We start from the raw sequence: 13,999 nt of genomic DNA, 5'->3' as shown, positions 1-13,999 counted from the left end.
TCTTTTTGTTGTCTGACTGCTGAGGCTAGAACTTCTAGTACTATGCTGAATAGCAGTGATGATAATGGATATCCCTGCTGTGTTCCTGAACTTAGTGGAAAAGCTCTCAGTTTTTCTCCATTGAGAATGATATTTACTATGGGTTTTTCCTAGATGGCTTTGATGATATTGAGGTATGTACCCTCTATCCCTGCACTTTAAAGAGTTTTGATCAAGAAAGAATGCTGTATGTTGTCAAATATTTTTTTCAGCATCTACTGAGGGTATCATATGGTTCTTGTTCTTTTTTTATTAATGTATTGTGTCACACTGATTGATTTGTGGATATTGAACCAACCTTGGAACCCAGGAATAAATCCCACAGATTGGTCGTGGTGAATAATCCTTTTAATGTACTGTTGGATCCTATTGGCTAGTATTTTGATGAGAATTTTCACATCTGTGTTCATCAAGAATATTGGTCTGTAACTCTCCTTTTTGATGGGGTCTATGTCTGGTTTGGGGATCAAGGTAATGCTGGCCTCATAAAATGAATTTGGAAGTTTTCCTTCCATTTCTCTTTTTTGGAATAGTTTCAGGAGAATCGGAATTAATTCTTCTTTAAATGTTTGGTAGAATTCCCCTGGGAAGCTGTCTTGCCCCAGGCTCTTGTTTTTTGGGAGATTTTTGATGACTGCTTCAATCTCCTTACTGGTTATGGTTCTGCTCAGGTTTTCTATTTCCGACTGGCACATTTTTGGTAGCGTATACATCTCTAGGAATGCATCCATTTCTTCCAGATTGTCAAATTTGCTGGCTTATAGTTGCTCATAATACGTTCTTATAATTGTTTGTATTTCTATGGTGTTGGTTGTGATCTCTCCTTTTTCATTCATGATTTTATTAATTTGGGTTCCTTCTCTTTTCTTTTTGATATGTCTGGCCAGAAGTTTATCAATCTTGTTAATTCTTTCAAAGAATTAGCTCCCAGTTTCGTTGATCTCTTCTACTGTTCGTTTGGTTTCTATTTCATTGATTTCTGCTCTGATCTTTATTATTTCTCTTCTCCTGCTGGGTTTAGGCTTTCTTTGCTGTTCTTTCTCCAGCTCCTTTAGGTGTAGGGTTAGGTTGTGTACTTGAGACCTTTGTTTCTTGAGAAAGGCTTGTACCACTATATATTTTCCTCTCAGGACTGCCTTTGCTGTGTCCCACAGATTTTGAACCGTTGTGTTTTCATTTTCATTTGTTTCCATGAATTTTTTCAATTCTTCTTTAATTTTCTGGTTGACCCATTCATTCTTTAGTAGGTTGCTCTTTATCCTCCATGTATTTGAGTTCTTTCCAACTTTCCTCTTGTGATTGAGTTCTAGCTTCAGAGCATTGTGGTCTGAAAATATGCGGGGAGTGATCCCAATATTTTGGTACTGGTTGAGGCCTGATTTGTGAAACAGGATGTGATCTATTCTGGAGAATATTCCATGAGCACTAGAGAAGAATGTGTATTCAGTGGCTTTGGGATGGAATGTTCTGAATATATCTGTGATATCTACCTGGTCCAGTGTCATTTAAGGTCTTTATTTCCTTGTTGATCTTTTGCTTGTATGGTTCATCCATTTCAGTGAGGGGAGTGTTAAGGTCCCCTACTATTATTGTATTATTGTCAATGTGTTTCTTTGATTTTGTTATTAATTGGTTTGTGTAGTTGGCTGCTCCCATGTTAGGGGTGTAGATATTTAAAATTGTTAGATCTTCTTGTTGGACAGACCCTTTAATTAGTGCTCTTCCTCATCTCTTATTATCGTCTTTGGCTTAAAATCTAATTTGTCTGATATAAGGATTGCCGCCCCAGCTTTTTTTTTTTTTTTTTTTTTGATGTCCATTAGCATGCTAAATTATTTTCCATTCCTTCACTTTAAATCTGGAGGTGTCTACATCTAAAATGAATTTCTTGAAGACAGCATGTCGATGGGTCTTGTTTTTTTATCCATTTTGATACTCTTTGTTTTTTGATTGGGGCATTTAGCTCATTTACATTCAGGGTAACTATTGAAAGATATGAACTTAGTGCCATTGTATTGTCTGTAAGGTGACTGTTCCTGTATATTGTCTCTGTTCCTATCTGGTCTGTTACTTTTAGGCTCTCTCATTGTTAAGAGGACCCCTTTCAGTATTTTCTGTAGGACTGGTTCGCTGTTTCCAAATTCCTTTAATTTTTGTTTGTCCTGGAAGCTTTTTATCTCTCCTTCTATTTTCAATGATAGCCTAGCTGGATATAGTATTCTTAGCTGTATATTTTTCTCATTTATGCTCTGAATGTATCATGCCAGTTCTTTCTGGCCTGCCAGATCTCTGAGGATAAGTCTGCTGCCAATCTAATATTTCTACCATTGTATGTTACAGATTACTTGTCCTGAGCTGCTTTCAGGATTTTCTCCTTGTCACTAAGACTTGTAAGTTTTACTTTTAGATGACAAGGTGTGGACCTCTTCTTATTGATTTTGAGGGGGATTCTCTGTGCCTCCTGGATTTTGATGCTTGTTCCCTTTGCCATATTGGGGAAATTCTCTACTATAATTTGCTCCAATATACCTTCTGCCCCCCTCTCTCTTTCTTCTTCTTCTGGGATCCCAATTATTCTAATATTGTTTCATCTTATGGTATCACTTATCTATCCAATTCTCCATCGTGGTCCAGTAGCTGTTTGTCTCTCTTTTGCTCAGCTTCTTTATTCTCCATCATTTGGTCTTCTATATCACTAATTCTCTTTTCTGCCTCATTTATCCAAGCAGTAAGAGCCTCCATTTTTTATTGCACCTCATTAATAGGTATTTTGATTTCAACTTGATTAGATTTTAGTTCTTTTATTTCTTCAGAAAAGGACTCTATTTCTCCACACAGGGTTTCTCCAATATCTTCCATGCCTTTTTTGAGCCCAGCTAGCACCTTGAGAATCGTCATTCTGAACTTTAGTTCTGACATATTACCAATGTCCATATTGATTAAGTCCCTAGTCGTTGGTATGCCTCTTGTTCTTTTTTTTGTGGTGAGTTTTTCTGCTGTGTCATTTTATCCAGATAAGAATATATGAACGAGAGAATAAACTACTAATAGGGTGGCAAGGATCTCAGAAAAATGTACACTAACCAAGTCAGAAAGGACCCAAAACTGGGGAGAGATGAAAGGGGGAAAAAGGAAATAAAAATTAAAAAAACATAAAAATTTATATATGTGTGTGTGTGTGTGTGTGTGTGTGTGTGACTGGTGAATAGAACAGAGCTACCCACTTGATTTTGGGAGTATTCTGGTTTCTTAGAAGAAACTACCTCCCAAAATTTTAAAGAAAGAAAAACTTACATATATATATAAATAAGGGTAGACACGATGAAGGAATAGAATGTGACTGTAAAGATGAAACTTAAAAAAAGAAATTCCAAAAAAGGAATTGATAAGTTGGTTGATTGAAAAAAGAGGAAAAAAAAAAAAGAGAGAGAGAGAGAAGAGAATCTGCTCAGGCTGGAGACTAGAACAAGTCCCTGTGCTAGATTTAGGGTATATTTTGATCTATTAGAAGTAATTGTATCCCAAAGTTTTAAAGAAAAAAAACTTATATATACACACAAAATAAGGTTAAATAAAATGAACGGATTAAGTATTGCTATAACAATGAAGATTTAAAAGGATTTGTTTTAAAAAGGTACTGTTAAGATAAACTAGTTAAAAATTTTTTAAAGAGGAAAAGTTAAAAACATAGAATAAGAAAAAGAAAAAAAATTTAAAAATTTAACTTTGCAAGACTGAAGAATCATGGGGAAAAAGCCATGAATTCTCCGTGTTGCTTTCCCCTAGCTCTGGAGCTCCACAGTTATCAGTCAGTGTACTTGGTCTTGGCTGGATATTCTTGCTGATCTTCAGCGGGGGGGGTGGGGGGCTGTTGCAGTGAGTCTCAAATGTCTTTGCCCAAGGTGGAATTGCATTGCCCTTGCCAGGAGCCAGGCTAAGTAATCTGCTTGGGGTCGCTTTCAGTAGCTTTTGTTCTCTGAACACTTTCCATAGAGCTCTGGATGACAGCAATGAAAATCGTGGCCTCCCAATCTCTAGCCCAGAGGAGCCAATAGCTCAGGGCCCCACTCCTCAGTGTGCCCTCACAGAAAAGCAGTGGGTCCCTCTTGTCTCCCGGTCTCTGGCCGCACTCTGAGCTCACCTGTCCTGTGACTGGGCATTTCTATGGGTGGCACACAGCTCCATTTGGATTCTCCAAACCCAGCAGATTCCTGCCTCATGTTCCTGTGCCATTCTCTTGGAGGAGGAAGGAGGGGGTCTCTCTGGATCTGCCTCTTGCGTGGTCCCTGCTCGAAGACCAGTGGTCCAGCTGTGCCTTGGATCATGGTTTAAGGTAACCCTGATCTGAGAGCTCACTCCTCGGCTCTGTCTCTGTATTTGGCTTCCTAGCTCCGATTCCTGGGAGCTCAGCCACACTCAGACACCCCCGATCCATCTGTGACCCCACAGGCCCTGAGACCATACTGTCCTCGTGAGGGCTCCACTTCTGCTTAGCTTCTGGAGCGATGTCCCTCAGTGGAGCAGACTTCTAAATGTTTTGATTTTGTACTCTGCTGCTCTATTGCTTGCTGGGAGGCGCCACCCCCTCCCCCCCACGCTATATCTTCCTGTCATTTTGGATCCACTTCTCCACACGTCCTAACTTCCAGAAAATGGTTGATTTTCTCTTCCTAGATTTGCTGCTCTTCTTCTCTTCTGTCTCCTGTTGACTTTGTAGGTGCTTGGAATGGTTTGATAACTAGCTGAACTCCTGGGACCTGATGTCATTTCAGTCTGCTACTCCTCCGCCATCTTGCCAAATTCCCCCCATATGGCTTTTTAATTTGGGGAAACGGGAGACACACTAACATGGCCAGATCTGCCAGCCTGGCATTTTAGGTTTAGAAGAGACCCTAGCGTTCCATTGTTTCCCAGCTGCCTTACTTTAAAGAAAAGGACAATAAAGAAAAGCGCAGTAACACTTAGATCTGTCTTCATCTGTTTGGAATGCTCTACAAAATTACTTGCTCACAGTTCTGGTGGCTGGAAATCAATATCAAAGTTTCAAAATCGTTGCCTTTTCCTGAGGACCTTCTTCCCAATTCATAGTTGGCATCATCTCCAGTGTCCTCACTTGGTAGAAGGGGCTAGGGATCTCTCTAAAGCCTCTTTTTTAAAGACACTAATGCCATTCATGAGTGTTTCATCATCATGACTTAAGTACCTTCCTGTGGGCATTTAGGATTTCAACATATGAACTTTGTGGGGGGGGGGGGACACAAACATTCAGACCATAGCAAGGTCACATTAATTGTCTAAGGAGAAAAACTTGCTGGCCTCAAACTAGTGTCAGGAATCAGTGACGATACTGCTTTCTTCAGACTGGATAGTTAAATGTTCACTTATACCATGATGTTTTCAGTTAAAGACCATTCTATCATTACAAAAAGGTGTTTGTCAGTTATGGTTGCTATTTGAAAAATGAAAAATTCTAAGAAGCTTAAAATGAAGTGTCTTAGGTTTGCCTTTTGTGTGAGGACTATGCTGATTACACTGAATATGTTTTGAACTAGAGGTATTCAGAATGTGTTTATATTTAATCTGATATTATTTTCCCATGTATTTCAATGTTGAATATTTGTAAATCAATTTTCATATTTACTAAATGTTCTTTATATATTACATAGGTATTCGAACATAATGTGATGTGTATAAATAAACACAAAATGAAAGGTATTATAACTACTGTGAGAGTTAGGCACAGGAGATGTTTAGTTATAGTGCATCCTATATTTTTATGAATATATGTAGTATTATCCAAGGTTAACTTATCAAAGAATTCCACAGTGTACTTTTCTTCTCACTGAGTAGTGTTGGGCTGCATTTATCATGTTTATAGGTGACACATACACTGTCTGTTAGCCATAAAATGAGGGCATGCTTTCTTTGTTCCCATTCTTTCTTTTTTTTTTTTTTAAGATTTTATTTACTTATTTGAGAGACAGCACAAGCAAGAGGGGTAGGGGCAGAGAGAGAATGACAGAAGCAGAATCCCTGCTAAGTAGGGAGCTGGACGAGGATGTGGGGCTCTATCCCAGGACCCCGAGATCATGTCCTGAGCTGAAAGCAGATGCTGAACTGACTGAGCCACCCAGGTGCCCCCCATCATTCTTTCTTTATTAACTTCTAATCAATTCCATGTCAGTTATCATTTCAGACTTTTGATCCACATTTATTAACAGCTTATTAACTAGTGTTTCAGCAGTAACATTATTTTTGTATTTGCTGTTGGAGAACATGTCTGTGAGATCCATAGCAAAAATTAATAGAGAAAAAAGGAAGAGCTTCGATATGCTAAAAGAAACACACAAACATAGAAGACTGTTGTTTAAGTACTGCTGAACTATCTTTGGCTGAGAGAGATGGAATTTTACAAAGACAAATCTCATCTGTGAATTCTTATCTTCTGATAACATGACAGAAATTTTAAAACTTTATTTGCTAATAATTTTAGGGCAAATATTCTACATTTAAGTTGATTTAAAAAAATTGTATTATAAAATGTGTTATAAATAATAGAGGATAAAAATCCTATCAGAGATTTTGTATCTATAGGTTTTAAACCTATCCTTAACCAGCTTTTATCTCATTTATTTATTAAGAGATTTTATTTGAGAGAGAGAGAGCATGTGCTCATGTGTATGAGTTGGGGGGAGGGGCAAAGGGAAAGGGAGAAGCAGATTCCCCGCTGAGCAGGGAGTCTGACATGGGGTATGAAATCATGAAATCATGACCTAAGCCAAAGGCAAACACTTAACCAACTGAGTCACCCAGTCACCCCATAAACCAGCTTTTAAAAACTATTAATAAAATGAACATGCATTTTTTTCCTGCTACAAAAAGACCCCCAAATGCAGTACTCAAAGGAGACTGTAACGTCTTTGTCTGTTGTGCAGAAGGACAAATAATAGGGTGAGTAAGTTGCTCTGTTTTGCCTTCACATTCTTTCTATCTTCTTGCCCTGAGTTCCTCCAAGTGTTGCCCCCAGGAGCAGCGTGACCACAGCTGGCTTACAAGCACCTGGTCCATGTTCTAGCTTGTTGGAATAGGGTGTGAAAGGGAAAGGAGGCAAACACTTTATTTTAAAGAAATGTCAAGGGCATTATACACATCACTTTGAATTAGTGAGACTTTATTAGCCCTGTCTCACTAGCTCTGAGAAAGGATAAGAAATGTAACTTCTACCATGTGCCTTACTCAAATTCAGGGCTGGTTACATTTGTATCTCTAACAGGAAATAGGAGTCGTTATACTGGGGACAGTTAGTCCTGCCATACCCATATGCCCATTCGTGCCATAAAATAACAGATTATTAAACAAACAACAGATTTTTTTCAAGGAAAACACCATTTGTAAAGTTACAAGCTAATTGTTATCTTTTAGTATGATTTCATGACAGATTTTAAATGAAACCACACCTTACTAAGAATCACACAAGTTGTTATGTGGCTGTACATGTAAATCATAACCATGACTTTGGATGTGTTTTCTGAAATGTGGCTATTTTAGGCTGAATTGTAAACCATTGGAAGATTTTAGGAAAATGAATTTACATGAGAGTTTGTTTTAGAATCAGATTAGATAGAATTAGGCTTCTACTTGGATTCTCATCAGATTCTAAGGGCTATTGAAGGTAGATTAAGAAATATATACATTTTCTGTGTTTAAGCATCTTTCAGCATTTTTGAACAGATAAGAGGTGTGTACAATTCAAACCAAGTACAAGATATTTTGACTGTAAGTTAATGTGGTAGAGAAAAATGTACTATCATGATCCTGATAGGGAGTGAATGCTTTGACCTGGAATTTATCCAGAAATGCTTTTTGGATGAGATTGGATCTGGGAGGGCAGGGCATCATACACAGGGAGAAGGAAATGAACATGACTTGGATGGCATGGATTCGTTGACCATCTTGCTCAAAACAGGGAGTTTACACGGAAGAACAGAGATTTATGTAAAGAAGGAACTGGCATGCCAAACTAGGGTGTTTATATTTTAAATTAGAAATGGCATTTTGAAAGCAAGCACTTTAAGAAAACAAATCTGGAAACGGCAGGCACTGCCTGGATTGAAGTACAGAGTCCAGAATACCAATTGTAGTAACTCAGGCTTACAGTCAAAGCAACTCAGGCTCCTTTAGTGGCCTTGAAAATGGAGTGGAACAAATTAATCCTGGAGGTTAAATGGCATGTACATTATGAGATGGCATCACTGACACAGATGTCAACCTTGTTTGGTAATTAAAAAACAGATGTAACAGAGAATTCTTCACCTTTCCCTCTTGGGGTGTATGTGTATGTGTGTATGTGTGTGTGTGTGTGTGTGTGTGTTCTTATCTAGTTGATAAAGAAAAAATTAGAATAGATCTAAAAGTAAACTTTCTGAAATTAATTTGAAAAAGTAAATCTGTTTAAAGGGGCTGTTAGGGCTATGTATGTTGTCTGTTAGCCATTTTTGAAATATTTATATGTTCTTTATGAGAACTACCTAATATCCATGTTAGGTCAGTGACATGTCAAGATATTAACTTTATATAAAAGGAGTCTCTGAGTCGTTGATTAAATTCCTAAAGACAAGATGTCCTGCATGAGATAAACCCAGGACTTCAGTCACGTCTTTAGGCCCTTAACTTAGTGCTCTTTCTGCTATAATGTGATTCATTGCCCGTGTTCTCTGTGTCCTTTACAAAATTATAACCAGAGAAGCTGACATATATTTTAAAAAGTCATATTTTAATAGTTGAGTTTGTGTGACAAAAATCTGTAAATAGCAAAATACTGACAATGTCTTCTAGTTGATATAAATTTATTTTTGGCAATAATAAGGCATAATTTGCCTTCTGATGGTAATGATTTTACCCTTTTTATAGGGTAAAACAGTTATAGACTAAGGTATAAAGAAAAGCAGTTATAGACTAAGGTATAATTTAAATACTCTACACTTAGTTTTGAAATTAAGTATTGAAATTTTGAAATTGATAGATTGTGACAATTTTTCCTGAAGTGTATGAATTTCTGCACCAGATAGATGTTATATATGTTTATTTTAAATGACAGAAGTGCAATATTTGAAAAATCAAAGTTGTAAAACTACTTAATACTGATGCTTATCACAGTCTGTGGCAGTCAGCCATTTTTGAGCAAATAAGTAAAATAGTACACAAGATGTCTTTTGCAAAGAGAACTCTTAATTTTATTAGAGTAATGCAATGTAAGTTTTATTGAAGAGATGTCTGAAAAAATGAATTTTTGAAGTGCCAAGTATAGGAAGATATCTTTTCTTCTTATTTTATGATCAAGAATTCTTTGCTGTTCTTTGACATTCCAAAAGACACATGCATGTGATATTGTAATTGAACTTCACATTCTTTCTTGCCTAAAACAGCAATAATCTTTACTTCTCTACTTTTTTCTCAAGTGGATTGCATATTTTACCACTTAGACACTGCTCTCCCATCCTCTTTTAATCTGGATATACATTTACTTGGGAAAAGGTTTGTGCTATGAATGTTCTAGGAATGCGGAAATTGTAAAGACAGGATGGATGCTTGACAGATAATTCTTTTTTTTTTTTAAGATTTTATTTATTTATTTAAGAGAAAGAGAGAGCAACAGAGAATATGAGTGGTGAGATGGGCAGAAGGAGAGGGAGAAGCAGACTCCCTGCTGAGCAGGAAGCCCTGGGATCAAGACCTGAGCCTAAGGCAGATGTTTGACTGATCCACCCAGGTGCCCCTTAATGGATAATTCTTAATATGTGCTTAATTTCTACCTATGTTCAGTTTTCTGTTTTGTCTTTTAGATAAAGCTCAGTAACTGACTGAAGATAGAAACAAGGAGTATAAAGGTGATAGTAAAGAAAGAACCACATTAAAATAACCTTTCCTTATGGAAGTTTCTCCACTGAGACCACAGGGATGGGGGAAAGGGGTGAATCTCAGAATTTTCCAAATCGTTAAGGAGCATTTGCTTGCTTCCAAATCTTAAGTACCAACAGAGTTCACTGACAGATCACACTCCACTGGGAGAATGGAGCTATCTTAATCTGTTAGAAAGAATTATCCTCAGAATGGCTAAGGTTTACTTTACACCTACTGGGTGGATAGGGATTTTAATATATATTACTTCAAAATGAATAACATAACATGATGACATTGTTTCCTAAATTTCTAAGAAAATCTTGTCCAGAAAGTGGTAAAACTGGAATTCGTACCTAAGCTTACTTAACTCCAAATTTCAAATTCTTCACATTTCATGACCTTTCTCCATACAGGGGTTTTCCGTAACATTCTCAAGTGAGGTCATAGAAAAATGTGATTCTGAACCCTCTTGAAAAAAAAAAAAAGATATCCAGAAATACCAAAATACCAAGAATGTTTCTGACTCAGTCATTCCTTCTAATTTTTTTCTTTTCTTCTCTCTCTCTCTTTTTTTCGTTTTTTGATATGGATCTTTGTATCAGCTCTGGGTCATTCTAATTTGGTCTGAAAGTTCCCATATGATTCTAGGACTCTTAAAGCTTGCCAGATTTTTTGAGTCATCATGATATCACACATAGGAATGATATACAGAGATTTTAGCTACTTATTACCGTATGCCACAGAAGTGGGCTGATAAATGACTGCTTCTTTCATTTGTTAAACAAATATATGCTCCTCCCCTACTTTCTTCGAGGCACTGTGCTAGGCTTTGGTGATAGAGTGGTGAATGTGATTGATGTCCTTGCCTTCATGTGGCTGAAAAACTGCAAGTGTCCGTAGATGAAAATTACACTTGTTCTGGAAAGAACAAATACAAATCTTGTGAGATGTATGGAATGGCCTAAATATTATTTGGAAAGGTCTTTAAACTGTGGTTTTACTATACTATAACATTTCAGTGTTTTGAATACTCTGAAAAAGTACAGCAGTTATAATTAAAGCTAAAGTTCTTTATGTATATAAACTCTTTTGGCTCTTAACAATATCCAAATAAGCTTTCAGGAGTAACTTTAGATTGGCTGACTGTCAAAACTGTTTATAAATATTAATCTCACTTCTGAGACTTCCTCCATAGACTTTTTCTGCAAACATATTTGGTAACGCCAAGTTAAATGTTCTCAAACAAAAATATTTGTTTTACTTTGCCTTTATTTTTATTTTCTAACAATTTCCATAACGAATAAAGCAATTAAGTGTGTTCTTTTGGTTAGGATTTCATTTTGGCAGTGCATATGGCTCAACAAATTTTTAGTTTAAAGAAAATAATGTATTATTATTAATTTAATAGGGATTTTTATCTGATTATACATTGAAAAAATTTACATTGTGGAATGAAGGTTGGGAACTTTCATGCCAAGTTATACAAACACATTTGCAAGCATAATAGGAGTACATGGGAGTTTTCAGGCTTCCTTTTAGGTTTTATATTCACCTTCTATCTTTGGGAAAATAGTTGCTATCACAGTCCATGCAAAAATGAAAAAGCTTTATGCTAAAGCTTTTTTTTTTTTTGAGAGCTAGTTATGTGCCAGACAAGGTACTAAGTGCTTTCCTTGCATTATCTCATTTTATTCTTGCAACAGTCATATTTGATAAGAACTGAGAATCCATTATATAGGTGAGGGAACTGGACTTAGAGAAATTAAGTGAATTCTCTTAGGGTGTAAAATTGATAAGTAGTGAAAATGGATTTGCAGCCTGAATCATTGCACAGCCAAGCCTTGATTTCTTAGGCTGTGTCACCTCCTTGAGACTCAAGAATTTTATCTCAGTTGCTATAACATGTGGCAAAAATAAATGAACTGAATTATTGAGGATTTTGAGAGATTACCTAAAGTGAATTCTGCATTTAAAAAGCCAAACTACAGGGCTAATTTCATTTTTTAGTGAAACTTTAGAGGTCATGTGGATAAAACATTTTCTCTAGTAGAGAAATATTTAAAAAATAAAAATGGGGAAATGTCCACCTGTAGCTATGTGCTAAACACAGGAATTCCTTGCTTATCCTAAAAGAGTTGGGATGGCCATTTAAATCCAGTTTTTCACGTATAGCAGAGGGTACAAAGATGGAATTAAACACAACTCAGAAGTGGATATTAATTTGTACAATGTTATATGTCAATTATATCTCAAAAAGGAGGAAGGAAAAAGAAACTGATGTTGGTCAATAGGGAACTCGGTAAGGATGGCTGTGAGGGTAGAAGGGGTAACTGGATAGCCAAATATTCAGAACAGACTTCAAAAGAACATGCACAACATGTTATGCAAAACAAAACAAAAGGCAGAATGAGTTTACATGAGAAACATCAGAGGGTGTTTAGAAATACAGGGCTGTCTGATAAAGAAATAGAAATTGATCAGTTTCACTTCGTAAGGCAGCAGCCACATTTTTTTTTTTTTAAGATTTACTTATTTATTTTAGAGAGAGAGAGTGAGAGGGAGCATGTAAAAGAAGGGGCGGGGCAAAGGGAGGGCAGAGAGAATCCTCCAGCAAACTCCCTGCTGAGTGTGGAGCCCAAGGCAGGCTCAATCCCAGGACCCTGAGATCATGACCTGAGCTGATATCAAGTGCAGGCTGCTTAACCAACTGAACCACCCAGGCACCCTGTACCCAGTCCATTCTTTACACAGGCAGACTGCTCATGCACTGGGCATTTGTATGTTACTTTTTAAATACAAATGTGTGTGAGCCCAGAAACTACTCCCTTGTAAGTATTAAGAGAGTAGAGGTATAAGGAATTAATTTAGCTTTACTACCCATGGCTCTTCAGTAAGGTTCACACTGTGCTTCTCTGCTGCGTATCTAGTATATTTAACATTGTTTCTGAAGGAGTTATAGAGTCATACTTTAAAGCACAATATCTTTTGGTCACCTGGGTGGCTCAGAGAGTTAAAGGCTGACTCTTGGTTTTGGCTCAGGTCATGAACTCAGGATCATGAGATCGAGCCCTGTGTCAGGCTCCATGCTTAATATTCTCTCTCTCCCTCTGCCCCACCCTGCATATATATATATATGTGTATATATACATACACACACACACACAGTATACATAAAAATATATAAAATATATAAATACTTAATATTATATAATTATACACAATAATTATATATAATATATTAAATAGTATATTAAACATATTTTTAAATATTACATATATAATATCTTCATAGGAAGGTATATATAAAGAAAGTTTAAAAACTTGTGTTATAAAACAATATTTAATCATTTTACAATAATGCTATTTGGTATTACACAATATATTGTCATTTATTTTTAGCTTTACTAGTTTCTAATTAATGTCAGTTGAAATGAAATATGCATTCTGAGGACAGTAAAGCTCATGTTATAAAAACATTAAATACACAAATATATACAGAAACAATTACTGAATATGGAAGGGATTTTTTAATATGTGCTTTTAATGTTCCATCTTAGGGCTAGCAAATACATTAAGATGCTCTAAGAGGTGAACTAACTCTGAATCTGTGAGAGAGACAACCTCAAATCTTTGGTATGCTGTAAATATAGCAATTTTGAGAAGTGTTATAAATAATACTTGGCATGTTTACAGACCTGGAATGATTTAAAAATGTAATCAAAGTTTTTTTTTTAATTTACTTAAACCTAATTGAATATGAACATAATAACTAATTTTGCTCTGCTTTCAGTCAGGAGATACTGCTTTGCTGTTTTCTGGGTTATTATAAACTAAAAATTATTTTTTAACTCCTGTTACATATAGAGAAAATTTTGCTATATTATGTTATATAATCATAGGGTGTTGATAGGATCAAGTGTGTTTTATGAGCTGGTATGAATTTTAAAATTCATTTTATAATAAATTAAGAATTTTAATGTAAGTAAAAATACTTATAAGAATTGATCTTGGATAAAATATAGCTGCATTTAAATGTAGTTATTTTTTGATGTGGGGAAAT

The 13,999-nt window shown here is 36.1% G+C and overlaps 1 protein-coding gene across 4 annotated transcripts in view; it reads left to right on the top strand.

Moving 5' to 3' along the window:
• The window catches only part of SEMA3D (semaphorin 3D), a 204,706-nt gene that overhangs the window by 49,870 nt on the left and 140,837 nt on the right, over nucleotides 1–13,999 (top strand). Inside the window, exon 1 of one of the 4 annotated variants that reach the window (XM_047695169.1) lies at nucleotides 8,191–8,316. The exons of the other annotated variants lie outside the window; for them this stretch is intronic. The gene's annotated coding sequence lies outside the window, so the exon portion shown is untranslated. Of the gene's footprint in view, nucleotides 1–8,190; nucleotides 8,317–13,999 lie in introns of those variants that run through there. 4 annotated transcript variants of the gene reach the window in all.

Source organism: Lutra lutra, chromosome 11 (genome assembly GCF_902655055.1).
Source record: "Lutra lutra chromosome 11, mLutLut1.2, whole genome shotgun sequence".
NCBI lineage: Eukaryota > Metazoa > Chordata > Mammalia > Carnivora > Mustelidae > Lutra > Lutra lutra.
The sequence above is the reverse complement of the archived record's forward strand: the minus strand, read 5'-3'. Positions and strand labels throughout refer to the sequence as shown.